Source organism: Chelon labrosus (assembly GCF_963514085.1).
Source record: "Chelon labrosus genome assembly, chromosome: 4".
Taxonomy (NCBI): domain Eukaryota; kingdom Metazoa; phylum Chordata; class Actinopteri; order Mugiliformes; family Mugilidae; genus Chelon; species Chelon labrosus.
This window is the reverse complement of record NC_140340.1, coordinates 5,613,073-5,631,161: the sequence shown is the minus strand read 5'-3', so window position 1 is coordinate 5,631,161 and position 18,089 is coordinate 5,613,073.

The window sequence follows — 18,089 nt, the reverse complement described above, 5'->3', positions numbered from 1 at the left end:
AAAAGCAAATCCTCATAAAGTAAATCATATGTTGACATTACGCAGTTTGGGAAGTCATGATTTTACCTTTATCTTATCAGAGATCCTTAACTATATGATGCTATAACAGTGTAAATTTCCCCACTGTGTGATAAATCAAAGGATTATCTTAATTGTCAACAGACTAAAGAGGCTTTTAACCTGTTCTCACCGGCTCCCAGTGAGTTTTAGATTTAATTTTAAGATCTCTTTTCATGGCTTTTCTCTGTGCCACTACAAACACTGAATGTCTGACCTCTCTTCTTGTTGTTGACATGATACAGCTGTAGATGACAGAGCATTAGTCAGAACCCTGAAGCTGTGAAATGAGCTGCCTGAGCAACAGCCTTTTACTGGAGAGCCCTTCTAGATACTTGATCAGTTTGGGATCTAGTGAATTTGGAGGCCAGGTCAACACCTTGTGCTGTTCTTCATGTTTTTTTGTTTTTTTTAATTGTTGGGCTGCCTGTCTGGTCGAGGTGGGTGCTGGGTAGTGTCATTCACTTCTCCTCCTGTCAGTGGTCATAATGTTAAGCCTGATCCGTGCACAGGTTTCTCCTGGCAGGTTAGTCTTGTTATATATTTTGTCATTCCACTTCCTGTACTAAAGGGGGCAGCATTGCACCACTGAACATATGTGACTCAAGCTTGACGGCAAAGTAAGAACTAGTGAAACGCTCTTGAGAAGTAGAGCACTGTGTCTGCAATTCTTCTTCTGCTGCTGTTCTGTAAAAATGATTGCTTGAGCAGAACCTGTGATGTGAGGGAGCAAAATTCTTAGATGAAATTTACAGATGATACTACTACTACTAAAAGAACACATATTTTATAAAGGCAATAGGACTTATAGTGTGAACCTATATGCGCCAAAACACCAGATTCTTTGTTAAATTTAAAGTAAATCAGTCGCTAAATAATAAAAAAAATGCTTGGAACTGATGTTGGTGGATGAAAATGCTCTATGATCAGATCTGCCATCAAGGTGCCGTGGATGGAGAACAACGTTTAGCCTCCCAGAAACTCTGCAGCATAGGTAGAGAGATTTAAGAGATAGATATTTAACTACTAACGGATAAAAGAGGTCTAAAAATAAGAAACTGATGAGATCCGTACCACTGCTTGTGCCCCCCCCCCCTCCATCTCTTTATAGCTGAGTACACACACACTATTTGTCTGTGTTTGCTGTGCATACAAGGCGCTGGCAGTGAAGAGGATGCTCTGTACTCTGCAGTGTGGACAGAAGCGCTACATATCCATCATGCAGATTATAATTATAACCGGCGCGTGCCCCGATTGGCTGAGAGCTCTCCGGTGGTGTTGCTGTTGTATGTCTAGAGGTGTATTTTCACACCAGACTCGGGGCTCCACGCTGCTGGAGATTCACCGGCTATAAATACACGCCGCACACTCCATCAGCTTTCCTGGAATAAACTGAAACACCTGCCCTTCTATGCTATACACACACACACATACACACATAAACACTGTTCTAGGCCTCAATCAGGTCATTCTATATAAATATATACACAGATCAGCCGAAACATTATGACCACTGACAGGACAATTGTGACAATTCAGTGTTCTGCTGGGAAACTTTTGCGCCTGACATTCATTCATTGGTGTGGATGTTACTTAGACATGTATCATCCACCTAGACCAGACCAGACCAGGTGCCCCCCCACCCCATAGCAATGACACTCCTTGATGGCAGCAGCCATCCCCAGCAGGATGCAGCCTGACACAGGCACACACACAAAAACACTTTAGGAACAACTCGAAAAACGTGAAAAGCAGGACAAGGTGTTGACCTGGCTTCCAAATTCACTAGATCCCAAACTGATTAAGTATCTGTGGGATGATCCACAGAGGCCCCTCCCCTCAAAGCCCCCCCACTAATAATATTCTGTTGCCAGACACCACAGGACACCCTCAGAAGGCCCATGTCCATTCTCTGATGAGTCACAAGGCAACAAGGGAGACCTACACAATATTAGGAAGGTAGTCGTAATGTTATGGCTCATCGGTGTATACAAAAGTACCTAAAAGTGGAGGTGAGGTGAGATGGGAATAATAAAACACGCCACAAAGAGATTTTTACAGTGCATGGTTACGTCAAGGAAACTGAAGAAAACACCTGGGATGAGTCACAAGGTGTGTCTTTACATGAAATACGGAAAAAGACACTTTTAACTTTTTATTTTTCCTGCTTCACAGAGCTTTAAACTAAATATTTCCAAGGCTATGTCTTGGGGGAACCCGCCCTAGTCTAATGCAGTAAACTGCAGATGACCACAGTTTAGGAGACAGGGTTGATATGAGTGTAAAAAACATTTGTGTGGATGTTTCAGAATTAAAGACACACATCTCTGACAAATCATCTTCTCTCTTTGCTTCTCTTGATATTATTTAAATCACGTGGACCGGCTCTGTCTTTCAAATGTTCCCATTTCTTTGCGGCGTGTTTTATTAGTAACACCCTGTTCCCAGCTCACCTCCACTCTATTGTTATTGGTGCCATATTAAACCAGTAATTGAGGGCGAGTCGTTTAAACGCATCATAAATGTGCGTCGGTGCCTCCTCGGCCGTCTGGATTTCACATGATCCAAACTCCATTACTGAGCAGGTGTTTCCCTTCCCACTGCCCCACCGCGTCTCGGTGAAAAGCCTACCCAGCTGTTTAGCCCTGCGCCATAAATCCTCCCTGTCAGGGCACACAGGTGCTTAAGTCCGTAGAAATTTGCAGTGCATGTCCTATATTCTGTCTGTCGTTATCAAAAGGAGATCTCGACCTCTCGCTTGGTGAAAATGATTTTTCTTTTAAGTTAAAGTTAGCTCTGCTCAGAGACATTCAGAGAGAGCAAGGTTACCCGCAAAGTCTCCGGAGGGAGCAGCAGTACTTATTTTAAAGTGCAGTATAAATCAGAAACATCTTGAGTCGGCTTTTTTTTTTTTTTGGAGGGGAAAGACAGTCATGCCAGAGACAATTCACTTATCGCTGGAGGGCTGAGCCAAAGAAAACCATTAGTCCCTGAATTGTGAAGTGGAAAAATGTATTGGAGCAACATCTCCTGCATACACAGTAGCTTTAAACAGCAGCCACGGCGTCGAAGGAGAGAGTCCTTGTCCACGTGGAATGATTAGCAGAAACCTAATCTCTCAGTCTGTGTATATAGTAGTAGTAGATTAAACCAAGCACAGTAAAATAACACCTCTGTTCCCCAAAGATACTCTCATCCATCCTTTCCGGGCTGCTTTCTTTCACTCCCTATGCCTTTATATTTACATATTTTCTATTTTTCTGTCCCTGTACCTGTGCAGCGCTTAACTCTGTCCCAGCTAGAAGTTTCCTCCTGGCCTTTATTATTTTGTTATTTTTTTGCTGAGTTGCAAGTTCTCCCAGTGCTCCGGCTTCCTCCCACAGTCCAAAGACATGCTTGTTAAGTTAATTGGGGGTTCTCAAATGGATATACAGTGGATGTGAATAGTTAGACTGGAGACCTGTCCAGGGTGTACCCCGCCTCTCATCCAATGACAGCTGGGATAGGCTCCAGCAGCTCCTGCGGCCCTCCAAGGATAAACCGTTACAGATGATGGATTATTATTATTATTATTATTATTATTGTTGTTGTCGTTATTCATAATTTCTGGATGCCAATCTCTTGAAAAGCACTTGTAAAAAAAGAATAAAATAGATGTAACATCTAATAAGAAATAATAAGAGTGACATAGAGCCAAAGACATGCTGGTTAGGTTCATTGGTGATTCTAAATTGGCCGTGAGTGTGAATGGTTGTCTGTCTCTCTGTGTTAGCCCTGAGATAGACTGGAGACCTGTCCAGAATGTACCCTGCCTCTCGCCCCAATGACAGCTGGGATCAGCTCCAGAGAACAAGCAGTTAAAGAAAATACAGTAATTTAAGCAAAAAAATATTTTTTTAACCCTTATCTGAACTGTTTGTTTGCTCCTTAAAATGTCTGTACTTGCACGTTAAGCTGCTCACTTGTGCCTTAAATTGCCCCCTGGGGACAAATAAAGTTTTCTGAATCTGAATCTGAATCTCGTTCACACAGTAGTGTGTACAGTTTGAGCAGAGGGCAGCAGCCTCGAAAGACTGCACCCGGGGAGCAATTTGGGGGTTAGATGCTTGCTCAGGGCACCTCAGCCATGGAGGCAAACCTGGGACCCCTCTGTCCCAAGCTGCACCTCTAGAGGTGCTCCCCTCGAAATCCAAGTTTTCTACTAGAAATAGAAGTAAATGCACCATATACATAGGAAAGATAAAGGTTGGATTGAATAGCATTGACATGAATAACACGGAGTTAGTTGGGCAGCACGGTGGCATAGTGGGTAGCACTGGTGCCTCACAGCAAGAAGGTCCTCGGTTTGAATCCCCAGGGGGGAGAGGTTTCGATTCTCAGGGCCTTTCTGTGTGGAGTTTGCATGTTCTCCCCGTGTTTGCATGGGTTTTCTCCGGGCGCTCCGGTTTCCTCCCATCATCAAAATATGCTAGGTGCTGGGGGCGCCAGGTCAGGTTGGCCCACAGTGGCGGCGCGCAGTCGCAGCGGCTCAGGACTAACCCTCAATCCGACCATGAAATTTCATTGTATGATTCGTTGTATAATGACAAGTAAAGCACTTTACCTTTTTATTTGTCACAGAAAGGTAAGTTGTTGTACAGCTGGATTGAAAATAGTATAAGAGTTTGGTCTGGTTTGTCTCTATAACATGATGAGGTCGTGACCCAGTGATGTAAAGTTGCCTTGGATGGTTCATGTTATGATTATTTGCAACTGCCATTGTTTTATTGCCGTGATTTTCATCTTTGAACAGTTTGGGCTCATCTAGTATTTAATACTAAAGGGAATCGCTTGTGACTTTTAAAACACTTGAAGCTGCTGGCTGTTTGAGGTGTAGCTTCTGTGCATCCAAGACGACTGCAGCCGCCGTCCTCCACAAAGGACGCTATGAGAGATGGCTCTAAATCCTACAGGGAGCTTCATAATTAAAACATTACCTGTGACAAAATCTTTTACACCTTTCCGTGTAGCATAATTTTGCTCCGTCTCAGATCAGATAGTCTCCTTTCAGCCTGATTCTCGTCTCTACCTTTTTTTTTTGTTGCAGAGACTGTGTGCAGGATGTCGAGCTATCAGCCTCGGCCTGGATCTCAAGAGGCCCGCTGAAGAAACACCAGCCAAGCATTCCTGGCTCGCATGATAACTGGTGATGAAATGCTCGGCCTTTGCGCCGCTTGGGGACGGCGATAAAAATACTTCCTATCCCATCGTCTCGCTCTCCTTCTCCTCGGCGCATGTCGCAATGAAACTCTGCTCTGCCCGCGGCCCGTCGCCGTGGTTCGTGTCAGGAGTCGGACATCAAAGTTGCTCAAACAACTGGGTCAGATGGTGGGACTAAATTTACTGTACAAATTATTTCTTTCTATTTTTGAGCCGTGCAAAGCCCCAATATGTGACTGGGCAAACAGGCATGTGCACCACCGCCGCCGAGCAAACATGATTACTCAAACTGAGAGTGGAAAAAAAATAAAAAAGAAAGAAAGAAAAATAAAATGTAGTCATTCCTGTTCATTTGCACTTGGTCTCAAGTCTTTCTATATTGCTGTGTTTTGCAAAAGTAGGTTATATGCAGGAACAAGGTCAGAAACATCAAGGATCTGAGTTCTCAATAGAACATTTTCAATACAAAGAATAAAAACCAACTTTTTTTCTGCAGGAGGAGTCCAAGTAAACAGTTTTACAGCTGTCTGTTTTATAACGGTGGGTTAGAATGAGGGAAAAAATGCTCTAGGAATTCGTTTTTTGCAATATTGTTAGCGTCCGCCCGGATAATTTGGCAGCCTATACAGCACCAGATCACCACTTTAAAAGATTTTAGACACGCTCAGACTAATTTCTAAATGTTTTATTATTTTTAAAATTGCAGATGCATAGATGTAGAATGGTAATTTCTAAACCACTCACCGGTTTCTGTGCTAAAGTGTTTTGCAGAGTAACGTTCTGGTCAAAGTGTTCTTGGCTTTTCTTCTCCTGTCACCGGCTGGCAGGAGATTGAGATATTTTTTGGGAAAGCGAAGCCCTTTGGGAAGTGTGTGTGTGTGTGTGTGTGTGTGTGTGTGTATACATGTGCCTTTGTGTTCGTACTTGTGCTCGTCCATCATGCTATCGCGCCGATGCCCATCCTGTGTTGGTGTTGACATGCAGTGAGAAAACAGCTTAATGATTGGTGTACCACATGCCTGGTTGAAAGCTGTGAGTTTACAAAACCTTAAATAACACAGTTGGACTGCGGTCAGCTGCTGCAAGATTTCAGTCCACATATTTGTGGACACAGGCTGAGCAGTTCTTGGACTGGAAGCTGGTTTGAAAAAAAAAATAAAAAATGCACTGAATGGAGCCTCGCTGCTGTGATGTGTGCTTCGTGTTTATTTGCCTGGCAGACACCGTGAAACCGGCCTCAGCGTCCATGCACCAGATTTGACCAGAGACGTTTCTCCGGCTCTTCTTTTTTGGACCTCCACCACACTATTTGCACGTGTTTATTATTGCACCATCCGTGTCTATTTTCAAGTATGAAAATGCCTCTTATAATGAAGAATGCAGTTTGTAGTGGGGAAAGGTTTAGCGCAGTGTGCAAGCTGTGAGCTACTCGTGTCATGGTTTAAATAAATAGCCGAACATTAGCTGCTGGGCGAGGATTCAAAGCCACAGCCACTCAGGCTGCAGAGTCCAGCACAAGGAGCGAAACAAGTCAAAACATTAAGCCGCTTGCAGTCTTCCTCTGGAAGCACTTCATCAGAACCTCGAGGAGGTCGAGTAAAAGAGGGACAACATTTGTTGTTAATTTAGCTCTGCTCCTAGATGAAAGCAAACCCGGTGGATTTATGGCACTGCAGCACAGCCAGCCATGTGCTGGAGGTATGCTACATCATGTGGACGTGAATACCGAGCAGGCTTTCACTGCCATGGTTTCCTATTTCACATAGCTGTGAATTCATCCTGGCTTTGTTAAGAGTTACCTGTCCTCCCTGGACACTGACACACTCGCCTTAACCCAGTCTGCAAGACGAGATCTGTGACTCCGTTTCAAGAAGACGACACGGGTAGCAAAACTGTTGGTTGTATCATGATGTGAAAATGTTAATGTTAATACACCGATCAGGCTTAACATTATGACCACCTTCCTAATATTGTGTAGGTCTCCCTTGTGCCCCCAAAACAGTTGCAGAGAATGGACATGGGCCTTCTGAGGGTGTCCTGTGGTGTCTGGCAACAGTTAATGTTGTTAGTTTGGGGGGTCTTTGAGGGGAGGGGGGATCATCCCACAGATACTTGATCAGTTTGGGATCTAGTGAATTTGGAGGCCAGGTCAACACCTTGTGCTGTTCTTCATGTTTTTTTTTTTTTTAGTTGTTCCTAAAGTGTTTTTGTGTGTGTGCCTGTGTCAGGCTGCATCCTGCTGGGGATGGCTGCTGCCATCAAGGAGTGTCATTGCTATGGGGTGGGGGTGCCTGGTCTGGTCTAGGTGGGTGCTACATGTCTAAGTAACATCCACACCAATGAATGAATGCCAGGTTCTGAGGTTTCCAAGCAGAACATTGAATTGTCACAAGACGGTCAATGTTATTAACTTTTCCAGTCAGTGGTCATAATGTTGTGGCTGGTCGGTGTATATTTCATTCATAACACATCCAACCCACAGCTTTGTCGCATGTAGACCCTGCCTCTGCATGCAATATCCACTGGATCTGCTGCACTGAAGCTAAATGAAATGCGTTTCCTACATTGAAGATAATGACTCATGCATTCTTGGTCCACTTGAGGCTTTGTGTGAATCTTAAAAATGGCCAGCGCACGGTTGTCTGCTGAGCCAGGGGCCCGTGTTCATTTAAATCAGGCCTATAATCACTCACAAGCAGCAGCAGCAGCAGCGGCAGCAGAACAATGAAATCCAAAATTATACACCCTGGCCTGTAAGAACTTCACCAGGATCCAAGATGCTGGACTGTGTCACTGTTATTTAGTTCTTCCAGCTCTGTTTTATACATTTACACTTGCTTAAGATGTGCATACACACACACACACACTGTATGCACACATCTGCTGCGGTGCATCACAATCAGCATGCGTCGATTCACATATGTTTGCACTCAAGCTTTCTCCTCTGCTGGCTTCTTTTTGCAATTTCCAGCTATTATGCTGTTTTTTTTTTGTGAACCAGATTTGTCACAGTCCCACCTTGGACATTTCTCAACCAAAACAAAAAACTATGCATTCAGGGTGGTAGGAAATCAAAGCAGTGGTGTTTGAAGCTTTCCTATGGAGTCATTCTCATTCTGAGTATTAGAGTAGGAGCCTCTCAGGTTAGGACTTTGAGATATTTATGGATTCAAACCCTCTATTTTTTGATGCAAATTATGCTCTTAGCCATTCAACAGTCTTGATAGTAGTTTCCCTTAAATGTTCTTATTTGTATATATACATAAAAACAAGACTATTTACCATTTTTCTGTATATTGTTCTGCTGGGAAACTTTTGGACCTGGCATTCATTGGATATTACTGACACATGTAGCACCCACCTAGACCAGACCAGGCACCCCCACCCCATAGCAATGACACTCCTTGATGGCAGCAGCCATCCCCAGCAGGATGCAGCCTGACACAGACACACACACACAAAAACACTTTAGGAACAACTAAAAACAAACAAACATGAAGAACAGCACAAGGTGTTGACCTGGCCTCCAAATTCACTAGATCCCAAACTGATCAAGTATCTGTGGGATGATCCACAGAGGCCCCTCCCCTCAAGGGCCCCCCCACTAACAACATCCAGTTGCCAGACACCACAGGACACCCTCAGAAGGACCATGTCCATTCTCTGATGAGTCACAACTGTTTTGTGTGCAGGTCCTGGTGAGCAAACTCGGTGAGGCTGTCCTTTCTTTAGCAGCAAACAAACACTGACTTATTCCTCCACCATTGTAATTTAGCTGGAGCACTGTAAGAGGCTGGTGGACATCATGGAGCTATAAGCTTGTGACTTTTCTAACTTATGTGAGAGGCCTAAGATGGACATACAGAGAGAATTCACATCCTAAGTAAAGGTTATCGTTGGTCAAACGTCTCCCACAGCAGATGTATAACACCCATATAGTACGTATGCATATAGACAGACTTGTGGCTTCCCTCACAGCCACAGATTTAGTTTAAATGCACAGGCTTGTTTATTTTTTTGTTCTGGAAACAGACAGAGGTTTGTTTTGCACCTCTAAGATCAACCCAGTGTTTGTCTGAGTCTGAGCAGTGAGATTGTCCCGGCACCACTCCTATCAAACCCTGCGGTCTTGCCTCCGACCAGACTGGACTCTCTGTCCCGGCGGAGAACCGCTCTCCAGTTACCCAGTCAGCGCTGCGACCGGCTTGGGACCTCTTACCCTACGTAACTTGCCACCGTGATGAATCACTGCTTTAAAAGACTACAACTAAACTGGGTTTATGTTGGTTTGAGGTGCAAGTCGCACGGGACGCAGAAAAGCCGAGTCTGTTTGGTAGAAAACAGTGTGTGTACTGTTGGCTGTGTGTGTGGGTTAGTGTAGAGAAACTTTATGAATGATGTCACGTCTTGTCACCTGAAGTTTTTTTTTTTCACTGTGCGACTGATACGACTGAGAGGAGGCTGTCTCCAGTTAATAATTGACGGTAAACACAGATGCACTTTGATACACACACGTTTAAGGATTCATTTACGTAAACATGTTGACTGATTTAAACATGTCAGAGTGAGTCCTTGTCCTCCTTTCCATCTGTTTCTCCATGCATGTGCTCGTACAGCCTGGCTGCATAGGGAACAAACAAGTAGTATGAAGCAAGAATGAAAACACTTTGCTTGTTGTTTGTCTCATCTCACTACTGTGATTAAGTATACACACACTGCGTCACAATCATTGTGCAAGTTGTACTTTTGAGGATTAGTTTTAACAGCAGTGCTCTTGGCCCTGAGATAGACTGGCCCCCCTCAACCCTTCACAGGACAAGCGGTTACAGAAGATGAATGAATGATTGAATGAACAGTGCTCTTGGCCAATCCAAAATGTTAATAAGCGAAAAGGAGGTTTGGGCTTTTGCAAGAGAATATCTGTGTGTGTTCAATTATGAGGCAGCTATTAGTGTGCAGAATTATTACGCAACTCAACGCAAGAAAATATTCCCATCTCACTTCTTTGTTTTCATCTTTTAAAGTCAGAATAATAAACAAACGTTAGCTTTAAAATAAATCAGTGACCAATATAGCCACCCTTCTTTTCAATAACACTTCCATCCGTGGAGTCTGTCAGTTTCTTGATCGCTTCAATATCAACTTTTTGTGCAGCAGCAACCACACACTCCCAGACACTGTTCAGAGAAGTGTACAGTTTTCCTTCACTGTACATCTCGTGTTTAACAAGGGCCCGCAAGTTCTCAATAGGGTTTAGGTCAGGTGAAGAAAGGGGCCCATGTCATTATTCTTTCATCTTTAAACGTGAACTACTGTTTTTTACAACCTGGACCTTATTTCTGGCATAAAATACGATCGTTTACTCATCCATATAACTTTGGTGTAATTTGTAGTCGTTTGGGAGACATTTAGATCCGCGTATATCCATATAGTGGGAGTGACTGGGGCACCGAAACGCAGCCTCTAAACAAGGCATTATATGTAGGTCAATCTACAGACCCCGGATGATGATAACAGGTAACTCCGGACTCAACGGGGAATAGCACTAGCATACGATAACAAAATATTGGTGAAATGAACGAGTTTCGTGGCAGATAATGCGTTATTTAGAGGCTGTGTTTCGGTGCCCCATTCACTCCCACTATATGGATATACGCGGATCTAAATGTCTCCTGAACGACTACAAATTCCACCAAAGTTATATGGGTGAGTAAACGATTGTATTTTATGCCAGAAATAAGGTCCAGGTTGTAAAAACGTAGTTCCCCTTTAAAGGGGGTTTTACTGGCTAGCTGCGCAGTGGAGTACTTTGATGCATGAGATAGAGTATTGTCCTACATAAAAATCATGGTCTTCTCGAAAGATGCTGACTTTTTCCTGTACCACTGTGTGAACAAAGTGTCTTCTAGAAACTTAGCAGTAGGTTTGGGAGTTGGGCTTGAGTCCATCTTCAACCAGAAAAGGTCCAACAAGCTCATCTTTAATAATTCCAGCCCGTACCAGTACTCCAACTCCACCTTGCTGGCGTCTGAGTCGGAGTGGAGTTCTATGCCCATTGCTGATCCAGCCACAGGCCTGGGCCCATCCATCTGGTCCAACAAGTGTCACTCTCATCTCATCAGTCCATAAAACCTTCAACGTGTGTGACTTGTTCAGTGTTGGTCGGGTTTCAGCCTTTCTCTCCTTGGCCATGTCTCTGAGCACTGAACATCTTGTACGTCTGGACACTTCTGGACTAGGTTGCAGTTATGGAATATTGAGGATAATGGGTTCATGGTAGCTTGGTCAACACCTTGTGCTGCTGCCATCAAGGAGTGTCATTGCTATGGGGTGGGGGTGCCTGGTCTGGTCTAGGTGGGTGCTACATGTCTAAGTAACATCCACACCAATGAATGCCAGGTCCAAAAGTTTCCCAGCAGAACACTGAAATGTCACAAGATGATTAATGATATTTACTTCTCCTGTCAGTGGTCATAATGTTATGCCTGATCGTTGTACAGCGTCCATGCACGCCCAAGATTAGGCTGCAGAAATACAACAGTTATTTATGTTACATCTCGCTAATTTTAACCCTCATTTGTCAAACTTGGGATGTGAACACCCACTCATAGCTGATAGAGCTACACAGGCCAGCCAAAAAATATAAGTTTACCCCTAAAAGGGCCCATGGCTGCACACACGCACTCAAAATATAACAGTGGTTACTATAATACTTTTGTCGGAACTAACCTGTCTTCGTAAATAGACTAAGGAACGTCTGGTGAGTCTGTGTGGGTTTGTTTATGTCCTATACACTCGCGCCCTATTTCTGCACAGAATATTCTCGAAATACTTTCTATTAAAATGCCTTCCTCTGCAGGAAAGCAGCACAAATGGAAATCATAACAATGATAGAGTGGAAAAGTGTAGCATTAAGGATTGGATGTTAGCTTTATTTCCCCTCCCTGCCTGTATTTCATGGGCTTTAAACGACTACATGTGTCCGCCTAATGTCTAGTGGGAGATGAAAACTCTCTCTCTCTCTCTCTCTCTCAAGCCCAGATTTAATTCCCCAAGACAAATAACAAGCTGAGCAAAAACCTCCCTCTGAGGAAGACAAATTCTTCTCCTGGCGTTCTCCAAGGGGCTGGGATACAGAGAGGAACACGGTAGAATCCAGGGGCTTGTATCACTGCAGAAGGAAGACGCATAAAAGTAATGACACATAAATCAGAGTCACATTCCCCAGCGCCACTTGCAAGGCACTAAACTAACACATTCCAGCCTTATGTGGCATTTCCCACTCATTCCACCCATCTGTGCAATTTGTTTCCCATTAAAACTAAGTATAATCAGGGGACTATTCATGCAGCTTCTTTCTCTGGTGGGTTTCTACCTCCTGATGACCTGTGGTTTTCTCCAGGGAGTCAGTCTTGGAGCTAGAAAGGAAAACACAAACATCATTACCATGATCGGTCCTGGACTGTTCTTTTCAGTGACTGATTAATATGCAAGGACATTTAAAGATGTTGCACCCGACATCCTGAGAAACCGAACCTTTTGCACGTCACAGTATTGTGGTGCTAATGTGCTGCTGGATAGGAGAGAAGCATCTCTTGTCTCTGCGAAAGAGTTTAGCCTGGTGTTAGGAGACAGTGCCAAGTAATGCCATGTGTTATGAGAACACATTCTGTGATTTTTGGATGTCATGTTGCACTGTGTAATCTCACACAAGGAACGTCTACCCCATACTCACCCCTAAACCTAGCCATCTTGTGTGTTATTTAATAACGCACAATAAAACATGATAAGCATACACCGATCATGCATAACATTATGACCACCTTCCTAATATTGTGTAGGTCTCCCTTGTGCCTCCAAAACAGTTGTGACTCATCAGAGAATGGACATGGGCCTTCTGAGGGTGTCCTGTGGTGTCTGGAAACAGGATGTTGTTAGTGGGGGGGCTTTGAGGGGAGGGGCCTCTGTGGATCATCCCACAGATACTTGATCAGTTTGGGATCTTGTGGATTTGGAGGCCAGGTCAACACCTTGTGCTGTTCTTCATGGTTTTTTTCGAGTTGCGTTTTGGGTGCCAACCTGCTGGGGATGGTTGCTGCCATCAAGGAGTGTCATTGCTATGGGGTGGGGGTGCCTGGTCTCATCAAGGTGGGTGCTACATGTCTAAGTAACATCCACATGCCATGTCCAAAAGTTTCCTAGCAGAACGCTGAATTGTCACAAGATGGTCAATGTTATTTACTTCTCCTGTCAGTGGTTTTAATGTTATGGCTGATCTGTCTATATATAAGAATAATATGCAGTTCCATGTCAATATCAAATAAGCTGCTGATGTTGATACAAAAGAAAGTATGCCACTTAAAATGGGAACGTTTGTTTTGGCTCTTTTGTATAAACAATGACCTGAATGACAGACTCATATATACGTAACAGGGAAGTCAACCTTTGACCTTTTGGACGAATGCCATCATGTCATAATTTGGAATAGACATTTGTGTGAATTTTTATCATCTTTACCTATAAACAAATTTTCTTTATACTTAATATTTCTTTTCATAGCAGGACTTGATTAGCAGTGGCTCTTGAGATTAGTTTTTTAGTTATTGCTTCTTCAAACTTGGAACTGAGACAATGTAAGGGAAACAAAAGCAGATGCTCGGGCCACGAACGACGAGCGCACAGCTGGGTGAACTTTGCACGTCGCGAGTGAGCGGTGAACACGGAGGAGCGGTACAGTCTGCAAAACAAAGCCGTGTGCACGCTTTAGCAGACCGCGAGGAAGCTGGAGAGAAGGTGACGTAACACCAGTGTAGAAGAAGTCCGCTCTACCGTACCTGGAAAGATAGTTTTAACAAGATGGACTACGTCATGCAGCTCACTTGCACAAAAAAACACTCTTGGAAAAACACTAGAGAAAGAAATGCAAGGTGGTAGCATTTGTTATTGACATGTCAGACATTTAAACAGGTATTTCAAATCTGTACGTGAGTTATCAATTTGCTAGACATAGCTGCAAAACCTTCTGTTTCATTATCATTGTCTACTTTTGCGAGTATGGATCAAGATGGGCAGAAAGCTAACTGGTTGTGTTGTGCATTGATTACATGTGGGCCTGGTTCTTCTTGAATGAACGCAGTTAAGTGAAAAACATTTGTGGGTGGATTAAATATGTGCAGGGGCCTTAGGATTGTTTTTTTCAACAATGCTGCTTGCCTCAATCTATATCGCTGCCAGCCCAGAGAGGTCACGGTGTAAATGATGACCAGGGAGACTATTTATACGCCGCGGCCTCAGTGCAGCAGCCCTTCACCTCTGACCCTGGCTTTGATTTTAACAACCCGTCCTCCCTCTCTGCTAAGTGTTAAAACCGTGTCTCAGCGCCGGGACCAGAACCCCTCCTTCCCTCCCTCCCTCCCTCCCTCCACTGCTCCCTCAGCCTGCATTTCTTTTCACAGTGTTATATAACCTTGTTATTCCCACAACTCTCTGTGCCCTTGTTTTTGTCCTGTGCTGCTGTGAATGTTTACCATGACTACAGTATTTTGGTAACCATCACATCCACTATGGATACACAGGTATTTTCTCTCATAAATACAGCATCTGTTGATCTATAGAGGACAGTCCAAACTAGGACATGTACACCGATCAGCCACAACATTATAACCACTGACAGGAGAAGTGAATAACATTTAAACCATCTTGTGACAATTCAGTGTTCTGGGAAACTTTTGGACCTGACATGCATTGGTGTGGATGTTACTTAGACATGTAGCACCCTCCTAGACCAGACCAGGCACCCCCACTCCATAGCAATGACACTCCTTGATGGCAGCAGCCATCCCCAGCAGGATGCACGCACAAAAACGGTTTAGGAACAACTAAAAAAACAAAAAAAAACCATGAAGAACAGCACAAGGTGTTGACCTGGCCTCCAAATTCACTAGATCCCAAACTGATCAAGTATCTGTGGGATGATCCACAGAGGCCCCTCCCCTCAAAGGCCCCCCCACTAACAACATTCTATTTCCAGACACCACAGGACACCCTCAGAAGGCCCATGTCCATTCTCTGATGAGTCACCACAACGGAGACCTAGACAATATTAGGAAGGTGGTCATAATGTTATGCCTGATCGGTTGCATGTGGTTTTTCTGAAATCTAAATGGACCTAGCAGATAGCACATTAGTTGGACAGATAAGCGGGTTTGAAAGTGAAACATTTTTGAAGTGCGTAAGGACGAGGATCCAGATGTTATTGTTCAGTATTCTTCCTGTCATGAAATTCCTATAGAAGATTAAAACCAACAGTGGCTTAGAGTGTCTCTCCTTATGAGTGACTGGAGCCTGTGACTCAGAAATATGTAGTTCAAGATGCATCATAATAATAATAATGATAATAGTGAGGGGAGAGGCCTGTGGATCATCCCACACATACTTGATCAGTTTGGGATCTAGTGAATTTGGAGGCCAGGTCAACACCTTGTGCTGTTCTTCATGTTTTGTTTTTTTTTTTTTTAGTTGTTCCTAAACCGTTTTTGTGCGTGCATCCTGCTGGGGATGGCTGCTGCCATCAAGGAGTGTCATTGCTATGGGGTGGGGGTGCCTGGTCTGGTCTAGGTGGGTGCTACATGTCTAAGCAACATCCACACCAATGAACGCCAGGTCCAGAAGTTTCCCAGCAGAACACTGAACTGTCACAAGATGGTCAATGTTATTTACTTCTCCTGTCAGCGGTCATAATGTTATGCCTGATCGGTGTGTTTTATGGCAAAAGAAAAGGTACAAGTTAAAAACAGGAAGCTGAACAGGAGTCATTCTTTCGTGTGATTTTTCTGTGGCCAAGGCTCTGACACAGAACGGTCTGGGTGTCGTTGAGGGCTGACAGTCATGTCAAGAATGTTTCCCAAATAGCTTTTGAGGACACAAACACAATTATCCATTGTCATGAATCACTTAAACTCTATTGTTAACACTGACGTTCTAAATGTTTGTGTCTCTTCCACAAATCAAAGCGTACGCCGACTGTCTCAATAAAACAAAACAACCGGCAACTAAAAACTTCAACCTGGACTTCACACCCAGAGAACTTGCAGTCGTATAACACGAGCCTGTTTTTGCAGCAGCTTCTGGAGGCGTACAGTCTTCAATGTATTTATGAAAGTGCTTTCTTCAGCATTTTTTTACAGATCCAGCGTGAAGGAGGATGTATTACCGGCTTCCGGGCAGTGTGTTTGGACAGAGGAGATTTATGGGCAGAGCTACTGTGGAAGTCGACAAACTTCTCAAATGAGGAAGAAGAGGATTATACGGTATATCCAAATGCATAGTTGCTTTAACACAGTCTTTCAAATGAAGCCATTTCACAATCTTATCAAAAAAATAGTGTTAAAAAAGTGTTGAATTACACTAAAGAGAGAGCAGACAGACTATTATGGAAAAACAAAGAGTTCATGGTGAGCAGAATCAGCTGGAGGTCCAACTGTTCATCAGCTTCTTGCAAAAATAGAATTTTCCAAAATGAAACTCCCTCTAAACTATGGATTCATTTTTCATTACGGATGAATGTTATGCTTTCCTGTCTAGTCTGGGTGATAAACTGATCAGGCATAACATTATGACCACCTTCCTAATATTGTACAGGTCTCCCTTGTGCCTCCAAAACAGTTGTGACTCATCAGAGAATGTTCTGCTGGGAAACTTTTGGACCTAGCATTCATTGGTGTGGATGTTTCTTAGACATTGTAGCACCCACCTAGACCAGACCAGGCCTATTTTACATGTAAACTAATTCCAGTGTACATGCACACAGCAGGGGGAGCTGCAGAAACCCAAACCAACCTAGATGTACCCCTCCAAACTAAAGTGGAACATAACCAACCTCTGTTCTACAGATGATTGTGAGATAATAATAATAATAATACACATGCAAGCTACAGGGCAATGCTTTAGTCCTGACCATCAGGAGCAATCCATGCCCAGGGACATTTGTTGATATGAGGAGCCGGCGATCAAACTGTAAATCGTGTGATTGATGGATGAGATGCTGATTTACAGCTGCTCCTGTTCACTGGAAGCCATTCAACATATTTACATATTGTATTTTCTTTCTTACATGTTTTGCACGCCTGCAGCCACCTTAAGTCCTAGAGCACACAGTAACAGCCCGTTCTGGATTTCCGTGTCAGAATAAAAGAGCACATTCTCACCCTCCTGTTTATCCTACATCTGATACGCCCCGATTACCCCGCAGATGATACTTCCATTTCATGAATTTTTATTTTCTATCAGCATCTGATATGCCTCCCTGCAGGAGCGAGGACTGCGGCATTTGGAGTGAACGCCAATGACAACAAACACCCTCGCGCTGCTTTTGTTAGGGAATCTGTGTAAGGGTGTGCCGTGGGAGAATACAGTGCTCGTAGTTCCAGGCAGAACAGGATCTCGTATTGTTCTTCCTCGGAGGGTGTTGCTCTCGGTGTCGTCCTCCTAGGAAAATTGGGACACAGACACGTTTGTCTTTTGTTTTTTTATCTTCATGAAGACTTCTCACTGAATACATATCGCATCAAAAATCCCTCACCGTAGCTACGTGCTTAACCCAAAACATTAAACCATTTCTTCCTTTAGTGCATTTTCACATTTGCTTTTGGTCCCCAATAGGATGTTGAGTTTAAATAATGTCTCTGTACTATCTCTGCTATCTCTAGGCATTTGCACAAAAGTATGTGTTTTTTTTATATTCTTTATTTTTCAGAAGTTATTTCTATAATTTTTTTTCACTCCAGACATGAGGTTTGCATTTATGGGGTGAAATGAAGATTAAATTGTACGAA